The sequence below is a fragment of the Phasianus colchicus genome, chromosome 4 (assembly GCF_987193195.1).
Source record: "Phasianus colchicus chromosome 4, bPhaCol1.hap1.1, whole genome shotgun sequence".
In the NCBI taxonomy this organism is placed as follows: Eukaryota; Metazoa; Chordata; class Aves; order Galliformes; family Phasianidae; genus Phasianus; species Phasianus colchicus.
Genome location: NC_143439.1, coordinates 28,193,678 through 28,218,313, shown reverse-complemented (window position 1 = coordinate 28,218,313; position 24,636 = coordinate 28,193,678). Strand labels below are relative to the sequence as shown.

At 44.2% G+C, this 24,636-nt stretch overlaps 1 protein-coding gene across 4 annotated transcripts in view; it reads right to left on the bottom strand.

Annotated features, from left to right (window-relative positions):
• The window catches only part of CDS1 (CDP-diacylglycerol synthase 1), a 287,455-nt gene that overhangs the window by 69,176 nt on the left and 193,643 nt on the right, over nucleotides 1–24,636 (bottom strand). For all 4 annotated transcript variants that reach the window (XM_090139027.1, XM_090139029.1, XM_090139028.1 and 1 more), the window contains 2 exons: nucleotides 19,692–19,832; nucleotides 19,302–19,384 (listed from right to left, as the gene is read on the bottom strand). The gene's annotated coding sequence lies outside the window, so the exon portion shown is untranslated. The remainder of the gene's footprint in view (nucleotides 1–19,301; nucleotides 19,385–19,691; nucleotides 19,833–24,636) is intronic.

Here is a 24,636-nt window from a genome sequence, read left to right as displayed (position 1 = left end):
ACAGTTTCTAAATGCAATTTCTAAAAGGATTCAAGCACTCAACCTAACATCCAGACCAACCAACACATGAGGGTTGGTAAGGGCAGGACGCAGAAACAATACTACCAATGCATTTTTGCTAGTGAAGAACCATCTGAGCTTTGTCTACTTACTTTTTTTCTTCAAACTATTTTCCTGCCTGTAAAAGCACAATGATCAGATGCTACATTTCAGGAGCACTGGTTTGGATGGCTGTGAGGGTACTGCAGATTTGGAGAGTTAGGCTGTCTCATCATTTTGTTTTTGTATAGGAAGCCAGAGGTCTCAACAGGCACATTCAATGAAAACAACATCAGTGTTTGGAGCCAAAAATTCACTCAAAGACTGCTGTTTGAGCTGTGAAGCAAGACCTCCTGTAAAAAGCCTCCAAAATAATCATGTCAAAGTTGTATAAATGCTAACAATTTATTCCAAGAAAATGAAATCTGCTGAGGTGAAACTGAAAGGTGTTAAAACTTAATGAATATAAAAATATATAGCCTGGCTCACACAGAGCTGAGATTTCTTGTGTTGGCTACCATCCTCAGCATTCCCTCTTATCTGATTTCTAATCACTTGGAAACATCCACACTATTTTTCCTTTGCTGGAAAAATGATGAAAGCTGTACCCCGGGTTGAATATGATGCAGGTGATGAGGACATCTGCTTTAGCTTATGGCAATTACTTTCTTGACTTATAGGGAAGATTTGGCCACCAAAAAAACCACAAACGGGACCAAAGGGATATGAGGTGCCCCTCAATTTCTTTGAATTACTGATAGATACCCACTGTCTTTGCGCTCAAACAACCTGCAGGTGGGCAGAGAAGACATGGTGAGCAGACCTTGATCTCCAGCAAGCCCAAGGCATCAACCACCATGTTATTTTCCACTCAAAGATGAGAGAAACCAGGTAAAGCACAGATTCTCTAAGCATCTCTGCCCAGGTGTTACCCTTCAAAGCATCAGGCAAAACATACATTTGGGCCTTCAGTAGAAAATGCCATGACCACCAGCATTTCAGTGAGCGATATGTAGACCAAACATGCTGCCTGCTAGAACCGGGCCAGCACGTGAGGTTTCTCTGCTCACACTGATCAGAAGACCAGGCCTACATGACTTTCAACACATGCACCAAGGTTGGAGACCTTTGGAGACCTAATGCACCATTATTGGCCATTGGAAATTTTGAGGCAGGTCAGGTGGACAGAAACTCTTATTACTTCCAGAAGTCTCATTGCAAAAGGGTGTTATCACAATATCCTTTATCACGTCGGAAACCTGCTGCAGCCTTCTGTATTTATCTGATGAGTTCATCCCGTACCACCTGCTTCCTCCAGGAAGCATCTAGCACCACAGTGCCCCTTAGCTGTTCCCTAATGTCCCTTGCTCTGCCCATTTACTGTCAAAGAGCCCTCAGTGGTAGCAACAAGCTGTCTTTGCACGTCAGTGGTTTACATTGCAATAATAGGACAAATTTTGACAGCTGGAGTAACACGAAAGGCAGAAAATTAAATGATAAAAACTGAAGGTGAGCATCAAGAATTGTCTCGGTCATGCAGAAAGACCTCTTCTATGCTCATCCTTGCATCAGACATCAGGCACAAGATGAATTTGGAGGACTCATGAACCAGGAAAAATTCTCAATAAGAGTACTTCATCCAAGAAGCAATTTGCCTCACCAGTAATCTTTCAGTATTTCCTTTTGTCATTGCTGAAGGTGTTTGCGATTGAATATGAGTTTTGTTTTTCACACAGACCAGTTGTTATTTTGTGACTTACAAGTTAAATGAGACTTAAATGCATGCATCTGGCATCGCTAACTATAAAATGAATGGGAACCTCAGAAGTCAATACTGAAACAGTACAGTATCAGAGCAGTATGGAAAGAGGTTGTGTGGGAGGAAAAAAGCTTACATAAACACCATAATCATGTTTGTTGGCAACACTGTCCATAAAATCAAACAGCCAATGACGGCATTCTTCAAAACGTGCTGGAATCAGTTGAAAACATGACTGTACATTCAAGGGTTCTGGATCCCGACTTGTGCGACTTATTTTTATAATTCTGTGGTTAAACAGATCTTGCATAATGTTTCATTCTCCCTCCTCTTTCCTCTTCGTTTTTTTCTTTTTTTAATTATTCTGTGAGGAAGGAGAGTGCCAAACAGCATCTGTCAAACCAAGCACTTCAGGATTGCTCTTTCGGACAGTTTTTCAGCTGGAAGAAGAGATCCAGCAGTAGGACTGGAGCAGCTTGCATATCAAGAGCAGCTAAGACAAAGATGGGAGACCTTGTCACAGTCACATGGATGGTGACAGCCTTTCAGTTTGAATCCACTGACCATGTTCACTGTTGCCAGATAACACTGCCAATTGACAGCAGTTATTTTATAAAAGGCTCATTGTTTGCCATAGTAATAATAATAATAAAAAAAACCTAAGGAAACAAGTAATTTGTCATAATAAAATTTGAAGAGGCAATAATTCTACCTCTTCACCAATGGGCAAAAACCATGACTTAAGTTTCTCAGGCTAGTATCAAGTTGCCTGACTTGAAAAACTAGGTCACACAAACCTACCATGTTTTGCAGTAATATATTTGCAATTATTCATCTATGTTTAATAGTTTAAAAGCATCTAAAGAACCTGCTGTGGCACAACAACTGGGCAGGGCTAAATCCATTACAAATCTCCTGGATGCAAGGGAATGACAAATACTGTTATTCTTTACGAAAAGCCCATGGCTCATGTTTGTTGTCACTGCTGTCTAGGCTGTGACAAACATCGAGCCTCAAGCAAGAAGGCACAAAACACTTTGTGTCATCAAAACATGAATCTGAGCTTTGCCTGACACTTCTCCAGCAAAGGACTGGGGCTGACAGCTTATGGGCATGCAGAATTATTGCTTGCCTAATGTTGAATAACATAAGCCCTCACAAATCAAGTCTCACTTTCCAGGTACCCTAATAACTCACCGTGTAGCGACGTCTCTTTCAATGACTGTATGCTCAGCTAGAGAAGCCAGCACCAGCACTGGGAAGTGCTTGGCATAACAACACATCCGATAGCAATGATATTAAATGTTTATTTTGTCTCTTAGGCAGATACACAGCAGTTGCTGAGATCCTGACTTGCAGCAGTCTTTGCAAGCAAGCAGAAAACAGTTTGAAACAGTGTTTGGACAACCAATCTCTGACAAACTCTACCTACTATTTTCCTACTCATAGGCCAATATCTGAGATCTTCTGTACAGCTCTGCATGGCACGGTGTGCTGTTATGATGCAGAAGATGTTATCTTCTGATTGAAATACCTCAGGGCTCTGATGTCCTCTGATGCTGAAGAGAGTCAGGAAACAGGTTGCAAGCAGAAAGTTAGTGACAGCTGCCCTCCAACCTGATGGTATTTGCTGGGTTCAGCTTTTTGCTGCTTTATTGTGAAAGCATGCACATCACATAAACTCATATTACTCATGTATCATAAAACATAAAAATATGTTATCCTCCTACTCTGCGTCTTCCTCAGTGGTGAAGTTAGCTATAGAAACATTTGTTCCGGTTGCAATTCTCTCTGCCCCCTGTACAGACCTGTTGGCAATCTCTGGGTAACAGCCTTGCTCACTGATGGGATTTCCATCTCATCACAGACTGATGGATGGCCTCGTTTACAGAGTGCATTAACACAATGCCAACAAAGAACAGAAACACTGTACCATGTACATAGGGTAGGAGAAAAATGGGAGCCTTCTTCACCCCAAAATGGATGGGCGAATGGAAGGTAGCCCGTGGGTCAGAGGTGGTGGCAGACTATATTCCATCCTATCTATACACTACCCACAATCCAAGAAACGATCCAAGGCAGATCACTGTACAAGATATAAAGCTCTGACTGTAAAAGCTTTTTTGCCTCCTCTCCCTCAAACTGAATTTGTTTTCCTTTTTTTTTTTTTTCTTGAGAGCTTTCCTGTGAGAGCTTACTTGGCAAGCTCTCATGGGCATCTACTCCTGGATTCCTCACTTAGCTTTTACCATTTGAAGTTAGTTTTGAAGCCAGGTTTTGAGACTCAGCTCCCATCCTTAAATAGGTATCCAAGCAGTCAGCGAAGAACTGCTTTCTGGAGACAAAACAAGGCATGCAGTGCCTGGATCTCTGGGAAAGCTGTTTTCCAGGCTCAGAAGATCCATTAGAAATGGCTGTGATGTCTGTTCTCAACAGAGCTTGTCCTGCCTCACACAATTACAACTCCTTGCAGCCACTCTTTCACCCTGGCTGAGCACATTTCTGCACTCCAATATCTTAATTCCCCTGTGCAAAGCTCTTCAAAAATATACATTCATGCAACAAGTGGTACTTATGGAGTCTAAGGCATCAAGATTTAGCTGAGAGGTATTGGTAGAAAGGGACTGCTGGCAAAAACTGAAGATGTTTCAAGATCTGAACACAGTGTCCTAGAAAGACAGGGTAGTGTTGGACTAACTCTTTAGGAAAACAATTTTGAAAGAGTTTATTCTGCAACACTGCAATCTTCCAGGAGAAGGTGAACAGCAGGGCTCTGAAGGGGAACAGTGGTGAATGGGGCTGATTCTCTGTCGGCTGAAGCCTGGACAGACCTACGCAACGGCACGGAGCCGAGTGTTTTTCTCAAGACAGAGCGAACCCAGAAGCTCTTGGCCAGCTTCCTGCCTGCAGTTTGTGCAGTGCCGCTGCTTCCCTCCTGTTTCTGTCTGCTGGCACTACCTGCAGCTATCTGAAAGCTCACTTTAGACCATGAGGTATTTGGCACTGCAACTGCACAGCTGCCACTGCTTCCATCCCATACCAAGTTTTGCTGCAGGGACTCATTGCACAAGGAAAGAGAGTCCTGTTATATCCTGCAGTCCATTAAGTGTCCAGAAATCCCAAACACTTTCATACACAAATACTACTTTTCAGTGTGCTTCTAGGAACTGCTACTAGCTACACTTTAAACATAAAAACTAATGGAAATAAACCCTCCCTGCTCATACCAAGGTAAAGCAGAGATCTCTTTATGACTTTTGACAACGTATTTTCAATGTTACAAAGAAGTGACAAGAAAACTAGAGGCACTCTTTCACCTGCCCTGCTGCTAACTGACACGGGTGTCATGCCATCCCTCCGATGGGAAGCCTCACCCTGCACAATGCAAACTCCCGAACGCTTGGAGAAACAGATTCTTCCCAGGAAGGCGCCAACTTACCAGCCCGTGTGCAACGCTTTTCTCCTCTACCTATGTCTGATCTAGGCAAAGAATATCCATTGTATCTCTTCAGAAAGTAACAGGCACGCTATATGTCTTGGCAGCAAATTATTGTGTCTTTCTGCCAAGGCTGTTCTGGATTTTATTACTCTTCCCGTTACAGCGCAGACTTTCACTATAAAGAAGACTTTTTACACGGAAACCAATAAATATTTGCCTTGAAGTCTAATTTGCACAATATAATCACTTTTAAAAACAGAAGGGAATCCTGGAGGCAGTGTTGCAAATTTACATTCAAACCGCAAAAACTTTCCTGTTTTTAGGTAGCCCTGGTGCAGCTTCAACTGTAGCCAGCTCTCCTGTCCCAAGTTCTCCATACCCACTCCGTAGGGCTGGAGCACAGAACAACAGCAGGGCTCTGTGCACATTGGCAAATGGGAGATCTGCTTGCCCACATGGCTGCATGTCAATGCTGAGCTCTTGCACACCTATAGAAATCGGTGAACTATTACCAGCTAAGGAAACCCTTACTTTAAAAAAAAAACAACAAAAAACATTTTCTATCCCTTGGTTGACTTGTTTGCCCAGTTTTTAGGGCTCCTTCTATTGTCCTTTTCCTTCTGAATCTGTTGGGCAAATATTTCTGTACTGGCTGAAAAGACCATGTCACCCCCCATCATTTATGGAATACGTACAGAAGTTAGAATGAGATGTGAGTACATAAGTTCAGCAATTAACATCCATAGCTTATTTAGCTATCTTTTAAAGAAGTGGAACTTATGTAATGAAGTTCATGATGCTGGAGCAATTTCTGAATTCTGTGTTCAGCCACTGCAGATGTAGTTTTGTTTTGTAGGTTACTTTAGATACACCACTCTAAAAATAAGTAACTAGGAGAGTATATTAGCTACATAGCTAATGCATGCAAGTTAAGATCATTTCTTATATCTTTCTCAATATCTGCATATATAGGCAAATGCTGAAGCTGCTAAACACTTGTACTCAGTTGTAAAGACCACGTACTTCAATTCTTACTTATCTTCATTTGGCTTCGCAAATCAATCTCTCAACACTGACATATTTCCTACACAGTATTCATTTCCTCAGAGAAACCTCTTTTTACAACTGTTGCAGCAGTACTCATTGCAGCCTATACAGAAAAACAAGAAATAGCCCGTGTAATGCGATAAGGCTGCTGTGAAGCAAGGCTGTCCTCACCTGAGGAAGGAAGCAGCTTCATTGCTGTTAACCCACAGCTCCTGCAAAGCTATAAAGTGACTCCCAGCATTTAATGTCCTTGGCAATGACCAATGTGGTCAATTCCACTGTGTTCAGGCACTTCTATAAACCAAAGTGAAGATAGTTGGCCAAATGAAAGCTGGAATTGGATTGCATCAAATATGATTGCTTCAAACACCATTTCCAATTGTGTTTGATACGGCCGTCCCCGAGGTCTGAACCTGCTCTTCTCGCACAGGAGTGCATAGGAGATGACAGTCCCATCACGTTTTAACAATGTCAGTGTTTAGAGCAGTGCTGCAAGTATGTGACAGGAGAGAAGTGACAAGGGGGAGCACGTCACCCTGTCCATCACGTGGCTTTTGGATAAATGTCACTTGGGATGAACAGGAAGTCAAAGTGAAAGAAAGGTGGGGCGATGATGGCTCCAAATACTGGTATACAGCTGCACCCCCATTTTTTGAATACCACCCACAGTTCTCAAAAGTGAGCACAAAGCTGTGGTCGTATTGCTAATAAATGGCATCTGAAACGCGACAGTCATCTCAGCATTTTGCAATGCAGATAGGGTTGTGTCTTTTGAGCAAAGCAGCATGCTGCCCTCAACAGAAAACCCTGTTTATCACTTGGAGATGCAATAAAAATAACAAATGCCCAGGGTAGACCTAATTCACTGTGCTACTTAGTATTTGAAATACATAAATATGTCAGGCAAAAGACCTCTAATAGACCCTTTTATCCTGGTAATAGTGTACATATAATTTTCCTCTCATTAGTACAAAAACTACCTAGGGAACTATCGGCCCATCCTTCATCCATTTAATCTGCATTAGTTTACTTTTACCTTGTGTTTAATCTGCTTTCCCTCAAGGTATTTTGAATAAATCAATAGGAATACATGATTGTTTAATGATTTTTAGGAGAGCTCCCTTCGACCACAGCTGCATGATTTAGAATGACTAATTCCACTTTTTACAATTGATCCCGCTGCACGCGGCTCATCCATTCCTGCTGGTGTGGGCAGAGGGCTGGGAGCCTCCTAGGGAGGGTGAGAAGCAGGGTCTGTCCTGTGATGCCCTGCTCTAAGGTCGGCTGCTGTGCCAGGAGGCCTAAAGGGTGCTAAGGGACAGCGCTCCCTCCTTCACAGCCCTGGTGAGATCTGCATTAGGCCCTACGTAAAATTAATCTGTTCTCTTCCCACTAAGTCCATCTTATTTCAATGTTAGCAAGCCGCGTGATGTATGAACACATTGGCAAGTGGAGCAGCATTGTATCAACTCTCAAGGCTGACAGTGCTATACTGCTGAAGGAAAAAATATTGGCAGTTAGCTCCAATAAGTCAGAAATCTTCTCCGATCGGAACGCTGACAGTGATTGAGATGGGCTCTGTAAGACTCCTTACCAAGTGTCATGGCACAGAGACGTTACAGTTTATGGTGAATAATCTATTTCTCAAGGGTTTTTTAGGTTGACTGCAGTCCAACAAAGTCTGTCAAGAAAGCTCACAGCTGAGCACTGGCCAAGCATTCATTATTTATCCTACGATCTGCTTGCTTAATCAGTTCCCGAAGCTCTTTGCAAGATGATAAGGACTTCTGGTGAGACGAAGAGCTCTCTGGTACAGATCAGAAAGGATAACACTTGGGAAGCTGGAAAGCCCCAGGGGTCGATGGGAGAGGCCCCAGGACACTTCACAGCAGCAGCCCTCCACTGGCAACAGCCCCCAGTCACACTGGAGACCCAAAGCAACAGCAGGGACAAGGACAGGGTCTTGCTCCAGGTGAAAGACCCTGCTGAAAGCAGCAACACACCAAATTCTCCTGCCACCCAAAACTCCACGCTGAGACGCCTCATTTCACCCCAACAAACATGCGGTGCACTAACCAAAAGGTGATCTGACCTGATCCCACACAGAACCATAGTTAGCAACTGGAACACACACCTCTTCACAAGCCTTTACATTTCCTTCACTTATATTCAAAAGGCAAAGTGTAAGGAGGAAATTATTTTTCTTACTAGTAATGAGGTGACATCTTACACACCTCATTTTGTTTACAGGCACACATTGCTTTTTGGCTGTTGCAGCATACCATGTCAATCACCTCAGGGCATCTTTTTTCCTTTTAGCTAGAATATTTACATTTCACTGTCTGATCAAATGTTAAAAGCCTGTTTCTATCAACAGGGCTAACCAAGCAACGTGTAACCAACAAACAAGAAGGCAATGCCAGAGAAGGCAGTATTTGCAAGAAAGTTAAGAGGAGAGATTTAGATTGGATGTTAGGAAGAAATTCTTTACTCAGAGAGTGGTGAGGCGATGGCACAGGCTGCTCAGTGAAGTTGTGGATGCCCCATCCCTGGAGGTGCTCAAGGCTAGGTTGGATAAGGCCCTGGGCAACCAGCCCTTTTTTTAACATCCCCACCAACCTAAGTCATTCTATGATTTTTTTCATTCCCTCCCTTCATTTATCCTGTCTGCCCCCTATGACTTGCTGCATTTTTCCCATCCTCATTGGGTTAATATTATTTTTGATCTTTTCATTCACCCTTACACCAAACATGAGCAGGGCTCTCCTACTACACATCCTGCAATAGGGCTCCAGCATGAGCAGGCTCTTTGGGTTCAGCTTTTAATGGGTTTCAAAGCTCCATCAAGATAAACTATCAGTAACTTAGATTCAAAGAGTCAATCTGATTAAATTTGCAGTACAATATATACTATGTAAACGATTTTCCTGCTTTCTTCATCTAATGTTCTCTGCTACTGCACCAACCACACTGCTTCCCTATTTCCTACCTTTGCTGAGATATGACTGTTTTAAGTTGCCTAATTACCACTGCAACTTCTTGCAAATCTGTACTGTTTGTGAGTTCCCTCAGTAACTGCAGAAACATCTGATCAGAACACATGCACTCTTCTGAGCACCGAGTAGCCCAGTGTGCATGGCCTGCATGCTCAGTGCTGTCAGCAGGGAGCACTGAACATAGCTCTCAAAAGGTCTGGCCCCAGTGTGAGAACTTAAATAGAGACTAAGTTCAGCAAATCTAGGCATTTAATCACACCTAACAGGTTAATCTGTCAAGCTTTAAGTGAAACATGCTTATAGCCTTGGGTTAATAGTACGTCAGAGGGACTTTCAGTTCGTCTCCAGGTTGAAAATCCCTTGACTGCATGTTTGCACTGCCAGTTCTTGTTCTGCCTATGTGTGTGGGCAGTGTGAAGGCAGCACTGGTGCCAATGGGATGCAAGTAAGTATTAATAAATCCACAGACCAGGTCTGCATTGCCTCAAAAAGAGCTCAAGTTGTTTGTGCTACAATTGACACGATGGATGTAGCATTCAAGCCCTGCATCTAAGGTAATCTTGTGGCAAGATCAACTGGTTTTTCTGCTCATTTTCTGTATCATTGGTCACTTTTGCTACCAAAGCCCCAATACACTGCCACTTTTAGAGGCCCAAGCATAAGCCTTGTAGTTTTTGAAGCAGTAAAGAGTATCAGGAAACTGAGGAACAGAAGCAAAACTAACTAGCCTACACGTGTCAAAATGGACAGAGACAATATTGCTTAGCTGGGATTGGAGATGATGCATGCTGCCTTTAAGCTCAGTTCTGCAGTAAGACCCGGGTCAGATGAGCACACTGGGTGCTTCTCCTGAACCTCTCCCTCCATGGATTTTCCTAACAGAGGAAGCCTGGTGTAGATGTGTCTTCACTGACACTCAGATGCTTAAGTCTCCACGAGGCTGTGATAATACTTTCCTATGGCTCCTAAGTTTGGTGTGAGTAATTTCCAAATGTGCAAAGAGTGGAAAATGGTATTAATCGCTTCATAGCTCTTTCCAACTACCAGGACAGATTTTATTTTTTTTTTTTCTCCTACAACAAATACAGGTAAACTTGTTCTTAGCAGCAAATCAGAAGCAACCCTTCAGACCTTACAACAGTATGGAAGTAATGTTTAACCATGCTTTGGGCTAAGAAGCCAAATTTCACAAGAGATTCCAACCTGTTAACAAAAAAAAAAAAAAAAAAAAAAGAAAAAGAAAAAGAAAAAGAAGAAAAAAAAAAGATGGTTAGGAAATCAGCTTGTTAGTCTGCACTGCACCCTAAGGCGACCCTTGACTTCAGGGTAACATGTCACTGGCATGCAAAATAAGGTGATGTACTCCTGGGTGCTGCCTTCCCCGTCAGAGGATCCATTAATCCTATTAATTACATATAAAAAGTCTGGTAGCAATTCTACAAATGAGTAAACACACAGATAAAAGTGTAATCGTACTAGCACGGCAAATTGGATTCAGATCCTCATTGAACAATCCTGTTTCATTTCAGCAATTTTATTATCACTGTTACTGGAACAAATTACTTTATTAAACAGAAGGGGCTTTTGTAAAAGAATTTCTTCTTGTGGGCAATATCATGAAGCTCTGTAACACTAAACCAGCAATTACACTTGTCAGGGGATTTCTTTAAGCAATTCATCTAATGGCTTGTGACGGGTAAGACTCAAAATGTTCATTCAAGCCTTCCCTCTGCTATAGAGATATATTTTGTCGGTACAAAAACATGCTTTTAGTGAAATGAATGCTTTGTGTCAAGGCTTGGTTGAGATTCTGCACAGGGCCAGAAGACATGGGGCAGGCTGACGTATGAGATAAGGCAGGACTCCCAGTCTATGACAAGAATAAAGACAAACTCCACTGCAGGGGTAAGAGCTGCCGTGCCAACCCAAGCAACGAGCCAAGGAAGTCTCCAGCTCTCAATCATTCCAGACCAAGATGGAGGGAAAGACAAGCTGGATTTAGAAGATGCTTATATCAAAGACAAGTTATTGGGCTCATCATAGAAGTTGTTGGATGACACATAATGGACAGTTTCATTTGAAGTGTTTTTGACGCAGCTCTGTAGGCTCTACCACTTGTTACAAGTACATAGAATGGATGGAAATCTGCTATCTTAACCAAGAAGTATGCTTGGACATGAGTTCAACGGATTTGTGGAAGAGAGGCACCCTATGAACAAAGCCACCCAAATGCTATTTAGTAAAAGTTGTAAAGAGCTTCAAGGACAGAGCCAAAAGCCCAAAAAACACTGAAACTCGTGGGTGCTGCAGTCTACCTTTGCACAAGCTGTGAGGAGGCTGACACCTCTGAGAGTGAAGGCCACGGAGCCTCAGTTTCATGATGGCTTTGACAAGGTCAGGCAACAATGCCGTCAGCTGTTTGTGGTGAGACACCAGATGACACATTCCATCTGTTCTGCAATTATCCGCCTCCTCTCAGGCTCCTCCCCATGTGTCTGTGGAAGGGTTGGTTTCTCAAAAAGGGTTGGCCACAACTTGACTATTGCTACACAGAACAGGTAAAAAAGGGAAAAATCTTCAATCACAGGTGTAAAAATGCCACCAAAAGTAACAAAACTATGCCTAGCCACAGAAATCTCTTCTACCTGAGTGCTAAAGCTGTCAAGTGGCTGGGGACAAGGAATTGTAAAGCTATTTCAGATACCTAGCTTTTGTAGTGCTCCCCTCAGTTTCTCTTCTGTGGATGTCATGGAGCAAGAAGAAGAACTCAAAATAGCACCTACAGGCATCAGTAGAGCTGATGCAAATCCTCGCATTCTCATTCTCTACGTACACAGGACACTGGGCATTAGTAGTGGGGCCGGCCAAAGCTCGCGTGAAACTCAGTTTGGAGAGCTGTGCACAGCTCCATTCAGGCCTGGTATCTGGTCTATTCTTAAGCTGCTTGATTCGAAAGGCAAACTGTTTTTTGAGGCACCTCAGTCCCCACCTCCCTCTCTCACACACACAGAGCTCTTCAAAAAAGGGAGGCCTGTGCTGGCCCTGTTTACTTAGAGCACAAACATATTCAAGGCAGTGATGTCAGATTAAAGGAAGAAAGGGGAGAGAAATCAAAGCCTCTAAACTGCACATAAAAGGCAATAGCTGGCAACCAATCTGTTCTACTTCCAACTCTTTGCACTTTATGAATAAAGGTCAAGCTGGTATTGGCACCCAAATGTTAATGTTCTTATAAGGGTTTAAGCTGCTTTAACAGCTGAATAAGTGAGAAGGATGCATAGGGCCACACCTCACTGTCCCTGTGCAGACTGAGCGCTGCTGCTTCCACAGGGCATGGGGAGATCAGGCTGCAGCGCTGTGTAGGGGATGCCCAGAACAAGCTGCCCAGGCTCTGATGGCAGGCAGCCCCTCTGCCTTCCCTCTTTTAAATAAGACATACTTCTTAAACTTCTCTCTATTCAAGTATAGCATGGCACAACTGCCCATCCCTCTTTTCCACAGCAGAAAGTTATGGGATAAACTGAAGCCAGACCATGTCCTCACCTTTCTATCAAAGTTCCCCAGAGCAGCCGTTCAATGAGCTCACCAAGCACTCCAGGAGGCAGCAAAGCCCTAACAGCACCCACACATCCCAGCAGCGCACGCAGACAGCCTCAGATGGGCTCAAAATAGCAGCTACAGGCATCGGATAGAGGCTGCACACAGGAAAAGGGGTTTCATGGAAAAAATAAAGTAAAATAAAATAAAATAAAGAGATAGGGGGAAAAAAAGGCAATATTTGGGATAGTTTTTCATAAAGTCAGGACAAGCACGCTGCAAAACTAATTCCCGTCTGGCATTTACAAACAGTAACTCGATCTTTCAGCCGTTGCCCTTGCCAAGTCGAGCAGTTTTTAAAAATTACATTTCTCTAAAGGTGAATTTAGTGCTAATGAAATTGAAAGCGCGGTCGCACGGCTCGGGCTCCGCGCAGCTCCCTCTCCTCCCGCCGGCTCCGCCCCGGCCCCGCTCCTGCCCCGAGGCGGTTCGCCACCGCCACGCACAGCCCTCCTCCCCCACCTCCAGCGACGTTAAGAAATGCAAATGCGGCCGATCCTATTTTATGTTAAAAAGCCGAGAAACATTTCAATGTATTCTTGTCTTGTGTGACTGGCTAAGAGCCTCTAAATCCCCACCATTTACCAAATTAAACTAATTGAAAGAGCTTCCAAAAGCCACATCTGTAGGCTGACGTCTGTCCCTGCCTTTCGCTTTCGGCTGGGGGAAACTGTTCTCCATCCCATTGATCCCTGAATAGTCACGCCTGTCAGGAAGCCACATCAACCATTATCATTCTAATTTTACTGCCTTTCTTGGTCCCTAATCTAATTTGCAATGATGCTTAAGCATTTCGCGAGGCCATAGCACTTTCTTCAGAATTTCAACAAGAGCATTAAACCCCCAATTTACATTAATGAAGTGCACATTTAATTAGGGGAGAGGGTAAATGGAGGGCTCTTCAAGAGCAGTTTCGTGATACGATAGGCACTCGAAAAACGGAGATGCACCTGATAAAAGACACTCCTGAAGCCGTCCTGCCCTGGGGAGAGCGGGGGGCACGGGGGGACACGAGCTCCCAGCCCTGACCCTGCACACACGCCGAAGGGCATGAGATCTGTACCCAGAAAACCTCGTACTTCTGCACAGGGTTGCGTTCATAAAAGACAGCGGAAGGCAGATTCTGGAATCACAAGGACCAACTCAGCACGCACTGCTTTGCAACTTTGTGCTCTGACACTCTGCTCCTGCTGTACCTTTGAGCAGCGGAGATGGAACATCTCACTACAAGGACAGGCTGAGAGCTGGGGCTGTTCAGCCTGGAGGAGGCTGCGGGGAGACCAGATAGCGGCCTTTCAGTATCTAAAGGGGAGCAACAAGAAAGAAGGTGACCATAGCAGAGGCTCTTCTGATAGGAGAAGGAGAAATGGTTCCAAACAAAAGGAAGGGAGCTTTCGACTGGATATAAGGAAGAAGCATTTTACACTGACGCTGGTGAGGCACTGGCATTGGTTGCCCAGAGAGGTGATGGAAGCCCCATCCCTGGAGGCATTCAAAGACAGGCTGGACAGGGCTCTGAGCACCTGATGGAGCTGTAGGTGTCCCTGCTCATTGCAGGGGAGTTGGACTAGGTGGTATTTAAGGGTCCCTCTCAAGTCAAACAATGCTATTACTCTATGAACCCGTGCATCCCTCTGGGAGCTCTCCACTGAAGCTCCAATAAAAAGGAAGAAATGCAGAGCAAGTTTGGCACAGGTGTACATTCTGCCTGGCACTTTCATAGAGAGGGTTCATATGAAGGCTTCCTTCAAGCCAAGGGGTCTTATTTGTACCATTTATCAAAAGCACGAAATGTGACTATGGAGAAGAGGAGCAACATCAGTGCTCACACAACACAAAAGCAACATCCACAATCTGTCATAGGAGATAATGCAGAGTGTGCCATAAAATAATCCTCCAGCTTCTGACAGAAATATCGTCAGGCGAACAGCGGGAAGGAAAATGTACAAGAACACACACAGGCAGATATGTTCCTTTACAAGGAATCTGAGAAGGGAAATAAAAGAAGTGATTTAGAAGTAAGTAAGTAGCTGACAGTGAGAGCAGAGTGATTTCTAGCAGCAGCGCAGCAGGCGACGAACCTTAAGAAGGCAAAGATGGGGGCGAGGGTGAAGAGGTTAAGCAGCAGAGAATGAAGACATGAGAGAAACGCGAGAGCAATGCGCTGCGATTACACAAAGCCTGTTATGTCAGCTGAGGTTCTTCGGGGAACTAAATGTTAACAGCAATACCAACTCGAGCACATCCAGCAGCAGCACACAGCAACTTCTCCCCCCTTGTTATGCAGAAACCCCCTTGTTATACAGAAACCCACATCCCCGTGGTTTGCTTACTTACAGTTGGTTGTCTCACTGGGAGAAGAAAGAAATCTGGGCACAGCCAGCTCTCTCTAGGGAGCCTCACTTCACCTGGAGCCAAGACATTCTCTCACAGGCACAAGACAGCCTCTTGCCCCTCAGCAGCCTTCTTGGGGGAGGGAGGGGGATCACAGGGACACAGAAGTTCCCACACCAAAAGACTTAAGCCTTAACACCAAAACCCTGTTCTTGCCTGGAGCACTAGTGAAACAACCACCAAGAGCAGCCAGGTTCCTATCAGGAGCTGGTTAGGCAGCAATAGCCCATAGCTGTAGCCAGGGCAGAATAGGGCCAGCCCCCCCACACCAGGGCACAGCTGTAGGTCATCTCATGGACCAGTGCCAAAGAGAGACCATGGCTCTGAGCTGGTGGGCATCCAGCCCACTTTTACTTTTCCAGATGTCACCTTCAGCTCACATTGGTGCTTTTTTAGAAGAGAGAGCTCAAGGTGGGGATGGGGAAGTGCCCAAAAGAACAAGCCAGGCTCAAGTCTGCTTGGGCAGCACAGCTGAGGACAGGGATTTCTCACTGCTGGATGTTGAAAGTTGCTTTTTTCCCCTCTTTTTTCCCCTCACTTTGATTTCATAGCACATGAATAACTTTTTTCCAAAACTGTGAGCAAAAACCACAGCAGTGTTAAAAAAATGTGGAACCTCTTTTCATGCTTTTTTTTTCCCCCCCTAAATAGTCTAGAGCCCAAGTGTCCAACTTTTTAGCTTGCCTGGGTGAAGAGAAATTGTCTTAGGCCACATATAAAATAGGTAATGTTTTTAATGTATGTAATGTATGTACTTATTTTTAAATATACTTTTTATTAAAGCATAAAAAAGAGGGCAACAAAACCATAAAACTAATGGGCTGGACGCGTACGATCTAGAGAGATTTTTTCAGTTCACAAAGGAGGAATTTGGCCCCGTTTCCTTGCAAATAAAATGCTGGATTGAAAGCATGTTTATATCCCCGCTCACAAGTAGCACACAAGCAGCAGGATCACAGGGTTGATGCAGTATGGAATCCCTTTTCTAAACAGAAAAGAAGCATCCAGCAGAGTTGTTGAAGACTAGATAAAACAAACAAATCATTAAGGTGGAATCAAGTTAACACAGAACAAGAATAGAAGAACAATAATAAAAATAGTGAATTGCTTTATAAATGTCAAAACTCGGGAAACTAACTGTTTAAACAACATTATTTCTTTTTAGTCACTTGTTCATGGAAAGTGTTAACAAACTGAAGCTGTTCCTTTTTGACGCCCATGTGAACTAGATCACATCTTAGATGGCAGCTGTGCTAATTCATCCATGCCAGGAGCCTGTCTGCTGAGATGATAGCAAGCGGCTTTCAAAATTCCTACAGCTGTGCTGGTTTTGCACAGGAACCTCGGCACAAGTCTCCCCAAAGGGAGAAGAATTACCAGGGTTTCGTGGTCCTAAAAAAGCCAACAGAAATCTCTATCAAGTAACTTCCAACACCTAATAATTCATGGGAATATTTTCCATTGTGCGTTTATACAGTACTTGGACATTATGCTGACATGGCAGCACCTTTCCAGCACACCAGGAAACTTTCTAATAGCTTAAGAATCAGAGACACACAGAATGGTTGGGTTAAAAAGAACCCAAAAGCCCTCTCAGCCCCAACCTCCTGCTGTGGACTGGCTGCCCCCACCAGCTCAGGTTGCCCAGGGCCCCATCCAACCTGACCTTGAGCACCTCCAGGGATGGGGCATCCACCACATCTCTGGGCACCCTCTTATCATTTTAATTGCTCTGTCTCAGAAATGTTTTATCCACTTTGTTTTGGTTTTACATATTTTTTTTTTGACTACAGCATATTTATTTACCAAAGAGCCACATGTAAGACATTCCATATGGCTTAGCTTCCTTTTAACAAACATGCAGAAGCACTAAATATTCAGGTTATCCAAAATCACTCTTACAGAAAGTTACCTGAAAACCACTGAGCTTTTAAAGTTGACATGGTGTAAGTGAACACAGCACCGTGTGGCTGTTAATGAGACCGCACGCGATGCTGCCTGTGCAAATGAGACCCTATCATCACCAGAGAGGCATTCCATGCATTCCATCATAAATAATTAAGATGAACCTGCTTTCCTCAGCCCACTGAAGGAAGGTAATGCCATTTGGCTCGGGTTTGTGGAGTTTTCATTTCCCTTCAGTGCAGCTTTTTGGAGCTGATAAATACATCGCCCCAAAACAATCACCTGAGGATCATTCTGGCAAACAAACTGTCTCTTACACCCAAATCTCCCAGGCAGGGACTGTAATTACTATCACAGCCTGTGTGACACAAAATTATGTAGTAACGAATGGCAACTGCTCACTGGGACGGATGTGGATCAGTAGACAAAAGGAGAGGATGAACGAATTGAAACCTGTAACTGTTCAGAGAGGCAGTGGGAGGATAACCACAGAAACACATTTAGGATTCAGTTCTCCAGGGAGGGTTTGTTAGCAGAGACACACTCCCACTCAGCACACAAAACCAGGTGCCACAGTGCTTTTCAGTGCACAGTTGTCTTGTGCTATCACAGCCTCCTGCAAAGCTGTTCCCAATTCTAGCACATCGAGGCAACATTTCTGCACAAAAGTTAGCATTTCTGAGCAGGCATCTGTTGCACACTCCCAAAACATTTGTATTCCTCTAACATGGGCATTTCTGAACATTCTTCCACAGCATGAATGGGAAACGTGACTTTTCAGATATGGATATTCCACCATGATGCACCCTACTGAGAAATTCTAGCTATCACAATATAGTACTGTAACAATGTGACATTGAATATGTGGGTAGGTAACTATTTCCACTGCCGCCTTCTTCATGCTAATCAGCGTATGCTCCACTTTCAACAAATTCTTCTTTTTGGTTTTTCCACCTGTCTGCTCTCAGACATTTCTAGCCCATGATTTGTATAGTTTTCCATGCATCCAAGGCAATAAAACATTTGCCATACCTTCAGGTGCCAGTCAACCTTACTGAACGTCCACTGGTGGAACTCAGAAGAGCAGAGTGGACCACATGAAATGGCTGATATGAAATGGCTGATATTCACCTGTATTCCTGAGCTGAAGACAAGAAACCTCATTTGGCTGCAAAGCTGTGGTTCACATGATTATTTCTGCTTATTTCCTCCTACTTCCGCTTTTTGTTTCCCTTTCCTACTTTTGTGTTCTACTTCTTTCTACTTCATGTTTCAGGTCTTGTTTCAGGTGGGTGCTATGTGTGATGTAAAGGCAGCCCAGTAACGGGACTGCATATGTGCCACGCACACGCTCTTTCACTGAACAAAACTGAAATATTAGAAGCAAATTAATGGTAACGTTCACCACTGGATCTCAAAGCTGAGGCTGTAATAATTGTTTTGTTGACTAGAAACCTAAAAAGTAGTAAAGGACAGAGTGATTTGACCTACACTTAATGCAGAGGTAGAAACTGGAGTGTGATGCTCAATGAATTGGTAATTGTAGTTACACAGCAGCTGCCATCTGACCCAAGGCTCCTATTTAAAATTTAAATACCATTTAACATGTATCCCAGAGATGTCAGTTTTGATGTAGTGGGTTCTTTTCAGGTGTTAAGAATAAACTCCCACTACAGGAACTTTTCCTTGCTGCCATAGTGGGTGAAATTCAGCCCTGAGCTGCACCAGTCAGATGCACTCTCTCTTAATCACCCTGCTTTCTCTTGCTTACAGCACACATCACTTCACATTTGCTCTTTACAGAGTTCACCCCAAAACTTCCATTTCTACATTTCCTGGATCCATACTACACATAACTCTTGCTTATCCAAATGCTTCCGGGTCTCCTCCTCCCAGTACATTTGGTCTCTGCTACACAACCCCTTTGCTAGGGCTAATTTTGTCACAGTCAAGAACCATGCTGTGCAAACTGCAATTACTTAAAGGATGAAAAACACTTTTGTGAGTGCTTTGAGGCTAAATTGCTGCAAAGTCCTCCAATATCACTGCATCATCTGACAATCCCCAAAGAGAGGATACAGCCTAAAACCACGTGGGGGATGATTCCACCCTCTAAACAGTTTACCTTTCTCTCTTTCTGGTTTTCTTTCTTCTGTCCTTTAAGATTGTCTAACACCAGGATGCAGTTTCTTCACCAATGCTGCAGAGCTGGGAAAATAAAATAACAAAATAACCAAACAGGTGAGTGTAAGCTAAGTTTTCAGGCTTCATCATCTCCCTGCCTAAATGCAAGGCTAGTCGTGGCCCAAGATGAGCAGCCTTCCAGAGCACCTGCTTGTTCCCATTTACCAGCCATTTCAGATGGGACGTGCCATGAGCACCCTGCTCCATCACATCTCACCAAAGCAGGTGAAATCTTAGCACAGAGCCCAGTCAGCCTCCTCCTGCAGTTTATGTCACAGGAGGACAGTAATTAGCAGCATTCAAATCAACTAAAACCTATTTTAATACTTACATGGTGTTACCTTTAAACAGACACTTCACTAGCAACATGGGAAATCCTTCTGCTCCCAAAATCGACATGCACCTCTGCTTCTGCTGCTTAGCATAATCTGAAGGCAGCTCATTCATTCCTTTTGTCCTCACAGCCATAAGTCTAGAAAGGGAAAAGAAAATGTTCTATAGTCTGATGGAGGAAGTTGAGAATCAAGCTAGTGTGCTTCGTTCTGAAATAAAAAACGAGAAGTTTTCTGAGCACACCCTATGAGAACCTTATGTAACCAAAGAGTGAGGAAGGAATAGTTTAACGGGTCTAGTCCACAGCCTAGAAACAATTTGCTGTGAGATTATTTTAAGTTTGCTAAGTCTTCCCTAATCAAACTGGCAAATTTATCCACATTTTGTACACAGAAATGAGCCTGATGTAGTTGTGGAGCTGCTCCAACACATGTGCATCCCAAACCAACCAGAAACTCCCCAAACCAAGCACTTTCTGTCCTTGCTCAGTCGAACACAGCTTATTTCTGTGATTCTGAAATCTCTCTCCTTTTTTTTTTTTTTTTAATACCTAGACTTTAATGACGATCACAGGCTTGGGTTTCAAATCTTGGAAACATCTAGAGAAGGGAGGAGGAAAAAAAAAAGGCCAACACAGTTGGCAGTTTGGGTGGTATTAAAAAAAAAAAAAAAAGAGTATTCAGGCAGAGCGTAGTGAGAATAGTGGTTTGGAAATACAACCCTAAAGGAAGAGTCTCCAGAGAAACAATGGGAAAGGAATAAATAAAAAGAAAGTTATAAATTCATCTATTTGCTCTTCCCTGACCCTTGCTTTTACTCCTCTTCACAGCAACTACCCTGGGAAAGGCACAATGCCTTCCCCTGTCACAATATTGAGAAAAATTGAAATGAGGAAGAAAGACCACCAGATGCTTTATTGTCTTAGGCGTTTCCACATAATTAGCCGGGAATAAAGGTCCTCTGCATGGTTTCATTGCGCTGAATGAACTTGGATATTGCTACACAGTAGTGTGTTTTATGATTCATGCTCTGTTATCCAGTGGCTTTTTGAAAACTGCCAGCTACTTTATCACTGACGGCCAAGCCTGGGCCTGGAACTTAAAATGCAGCAATGCAAAGTTAACTGTGCATGACAGATGTCCATGAAATTGTTTAACACACGCACGCATGCACACCCCACACACACAGCTCTGTCTCCAGCTCCTCTCTCTCTCACTGCGAGGTCAATGTCGTGACAAAATAGAAGTAATAGAAATAAAACATAGTTACCACAAAGGAAAACCCTGTGTGCTCCCAAAGTGGCCATGAGCAGCAGCCCCCCGAGCTCTCCCTCCGCTCAGGAAACTCAGGACTGAGGGCTCAGGGTTGTAAAGTTCTCCTGGGCTTCTCAGAACCTGCAAAGTTGTACTCTGGGAGCACTACCTGCACGAACAAGATTCACAGGACCTAACTGCCTCCCTCATTCTACATTGATCTCTGTGACAGAGGTCCACAGGGTCTTCCAAGTTCTACATGTGCTCCTACCCCGAGGACAACCCCCAGCCAATGTCGTGGTGACATCCTGCAAAAGGGGCCCAGGAAAATGCCAGAAGCAGCATGTCTGTCCACTGGCCGCGCGTGGGAAGTTGCTGGTGCTGGTGTCACCTCTTGGGAAGCACGGGTGTCTCCGACCTGCTTGTCAAGTCCCAGGGCACCAAGTGGGAGGGGGGCAAGCGTATCCCTCTCCTTTCTTTGCCTTCCATGAACAGCTCTATTGATTGCAATTGGGTTATTAGCATGGGAAGGTGGTACCGAATGTGAATGGAAGTGACAGCAGCGAGGCAAAAGAAAGAGAATGGTGAATTGGCTCCCCCCAGAAAGAGAGGGGAGAAGCCCCCTGACCCTGCCTGGACTTGCTTTGTATTCTGGGATGGACGAGCCCTGGCCCTGCTGGCTGCTCTGATGGGCAGGGAACAAATCCTGAGAACCCCACAAACACACAGCCAACCGAGGGACGCAGGGTAGGATGGATCTGTCCCAACACAGAAATCACCTGCAATAAGTGGAACACGCAGAAAGAAAATACAACTAATGTTGAAGGGAAGGATAGGGTCCCCATTTCCTTATGTTGAAACAAACATTTTCTGCTGACTTCATGTAATTTTGCAAAGGAAGCAAAAATACTGCTACAAGGGATGCCGGGCCCTACTGGTCCAACTTACTCTGCTTTGAGATTTGGTTTTGTGCACGGTGCCCAGCCTGCAGCAAGGTAAATATAATCCCACCCCTCTGAGTGCACCACGGAGCTCAGTGGGGCTCCGTCGGTCTGCATGCCCGCCCAGGCGCGGGGGTGCACGCGGCCGGTGGGTGGCCCGCTCAACATTTTGGTGGATGTTTCATTCCCACCCCTTTTACTACGACCCTGGTCAGGCCACTTTTATGCCAGTGACAGCTTCATGAAGCACAAAACATGGAGCAATACATGGCATGAAATTGGCAACAAAGCCGAGCAAAAGAAGGAACAATTCTCTGGCAGGATGTGATCACAGTATGGCTGATTGGATCTGGAAGCAGATGCCAGCAGCGGGTATTGTCCTGGTGACTGAAAAGACATGACCCCCGAGGTACAGAAGACAAGGAGGCCCTCCTTATGAACCACAGGGGGAGGGGAGAGGAGGTGAAACCAATGAATAAATCAGGCGATGGAAACAGGGGAGAAAAGAAAATGCTAAAGAGGACTTTTATGGGGAGCAGGGCAGCTCAATGCGCAATAGCTCTACCTCCCCAGCTAGCTGAACACTTTCTCAGACAATGGCTTTTTAACAGATGGGAGCCCTGCTGAAAGGGGCCAAGTTGTGTGCGGTTGAGAATCCCTGTTTGTTTAGTCTGCAGCTCAGGCAGGTGTCTGCAGAAAGGCGATCCAGCAGGTTAACTGTCTCAGAGGCGTTTAACACAGGCGAGCCGGCGTATGGAGGAGGACTGGTTTCACAGGCAGGGCACTGATCTTGTTAGACTTGTGTGTGAAGCCCTGGGGATGGAGAGGAAAAAAGCAACCTCTTTTTTCCTTTTCTTTTAAGGACAGATTTTCTCGTGCTGTGGCAATCAGGCCCTAGCAATAAACCCTGCTGGTGAGGCCGTCTCATTTCACAGATACTGACAGGGCACGAAACATCACAGCTTGCAATGTCACAACTCTGTGCTCCTGCAGGCGTTCGATCCTTTTCCCCTTCTCTTACAATACATTTGAAAATCCAGCTGTTAACAGTACCGCTTTCTGAATGGGCTGCTTCATCTATTTCTGTGTTTACCAGAGGTCCTTGAAATTCCTCTCACACAGCTCCTGACCTCTGCAATAGGGAATTATCCTCTGCAGTAAGAGAGATGTTGCCGTTCTGGTTGATTATGGCTGATGTCTCACTGAAAGAGCAGGGAGTCCCACCAACATTTCCCTTGCATGGTGAGAGATGGAACTGGTTGCACAGTCTGGCCCTTTGCTCTCTTTGTCCAGCCTCCAAGTGTTTGCTGATACACTCGCTAGCACCCACAATGGGAGAGTTTTCTTGAAGATCCTACCCAAAATGGCCTGTGCCAGGAACACGAAGCATGGGGACTAAGGTAGGAATGAAAAATAGTCAGCATTACACCTGAGTGCCAATGGGGATGTCACCTCCTCTCACACTGAACCACAACAATCACTATAACCCTGAATTTCATAAAATCATAGAATTTTTAAGGTTGGAAAAGACCACAAAGATTATCTCGTCCAACCATCAACCCACCATGCCCACTATGTCCCTCAGTGCCACACCTCCACGGTTCTTGCACACTTCCAGAGATGGTGATTCCCTCTCTTCCCTGAGTGTTCCACCACTTCAAACAACCAAAGGAGAGGGCAAAGGGCCACCACCAAATGAAGCTATGTCCGATCCATATGGTGATGGTCTTGGTTTCTGCATGCCTGCCCAGTAAGACAGCCATCCTAGCCTAGGCATTTCGAGTTCCTCTTTTACTGATTACTATGCTGTCTCTCTGCCTTACTTGCCTTAAAGCTTCTCATGGTTCACAGTGGGTATAAGAATGTTGCTCTTACTCTATCAGAGCAGCCCTCCAGAGAATAAACAGGTATCATTAATTTTAGGGGCTGGAGGTAGCACTGTAGTTGCATTACTCAACCAGTGCCTTTTGGCCCCAGGGCCCTTTCTCTTACACCTCTGGGTCTGTTTTAAAAGAGGAAAAGGAAAGCTCAGTTCCTACATGGATGGTGTTGCTGCATGGCTACGGAGCCCACTCACAAGAAATCTGCAAAAACATTTCAAAGCAATGCTCACTAAATCAAAAGCTTCATTTCCTCCTTTCTACTTAAAAACAAAAACAAAAACAATCCTCTCTCTGGCTGAATTGCTTAAATGCTATAAAATATTAACCTCCACAGATTGTTACATATGCAATTCAATTTCCAAGACCTATCTTCTGGCAACAAAACCAGGGTCTTCAACTAGCAGTCTAGACACAAAGGTCTTTCTAGATAATTTCCAGCCTGTAAAACCTTTGATTTGAATATTTTTGATACAAAGTTAAGCATTCCTCTTCAAAGCATCTAAGGACGATGCTAATGCTCTTTCTGAATTTCCCTCTTCCCATTTAGTTATCTTTGTACTATTCATTTTTAGAGGCTTAGCGTGGAGTTTATGCGGCATTAGTATTCATAGGCACATGCTAATTTACTCCTATGTTCAGATACCTAAGTGGGTTTTTTCAAATGAAACAGAGGGGATTAGATCTAGATCACTTGCTCTGAAGAAAAGTTGTAACGAGCCTCAACTTTCTTTTCTTTTCAACACAGAATCAATTACTATAACAAAAGTTTGCATTCCACCCCAGAAAAACACAAGCATTAATCTGTTGCAGTCCTGCAAAAAGGGAAAATAACATATCCTGGTTTGCCTCCCTCCTCCCTCCGCACG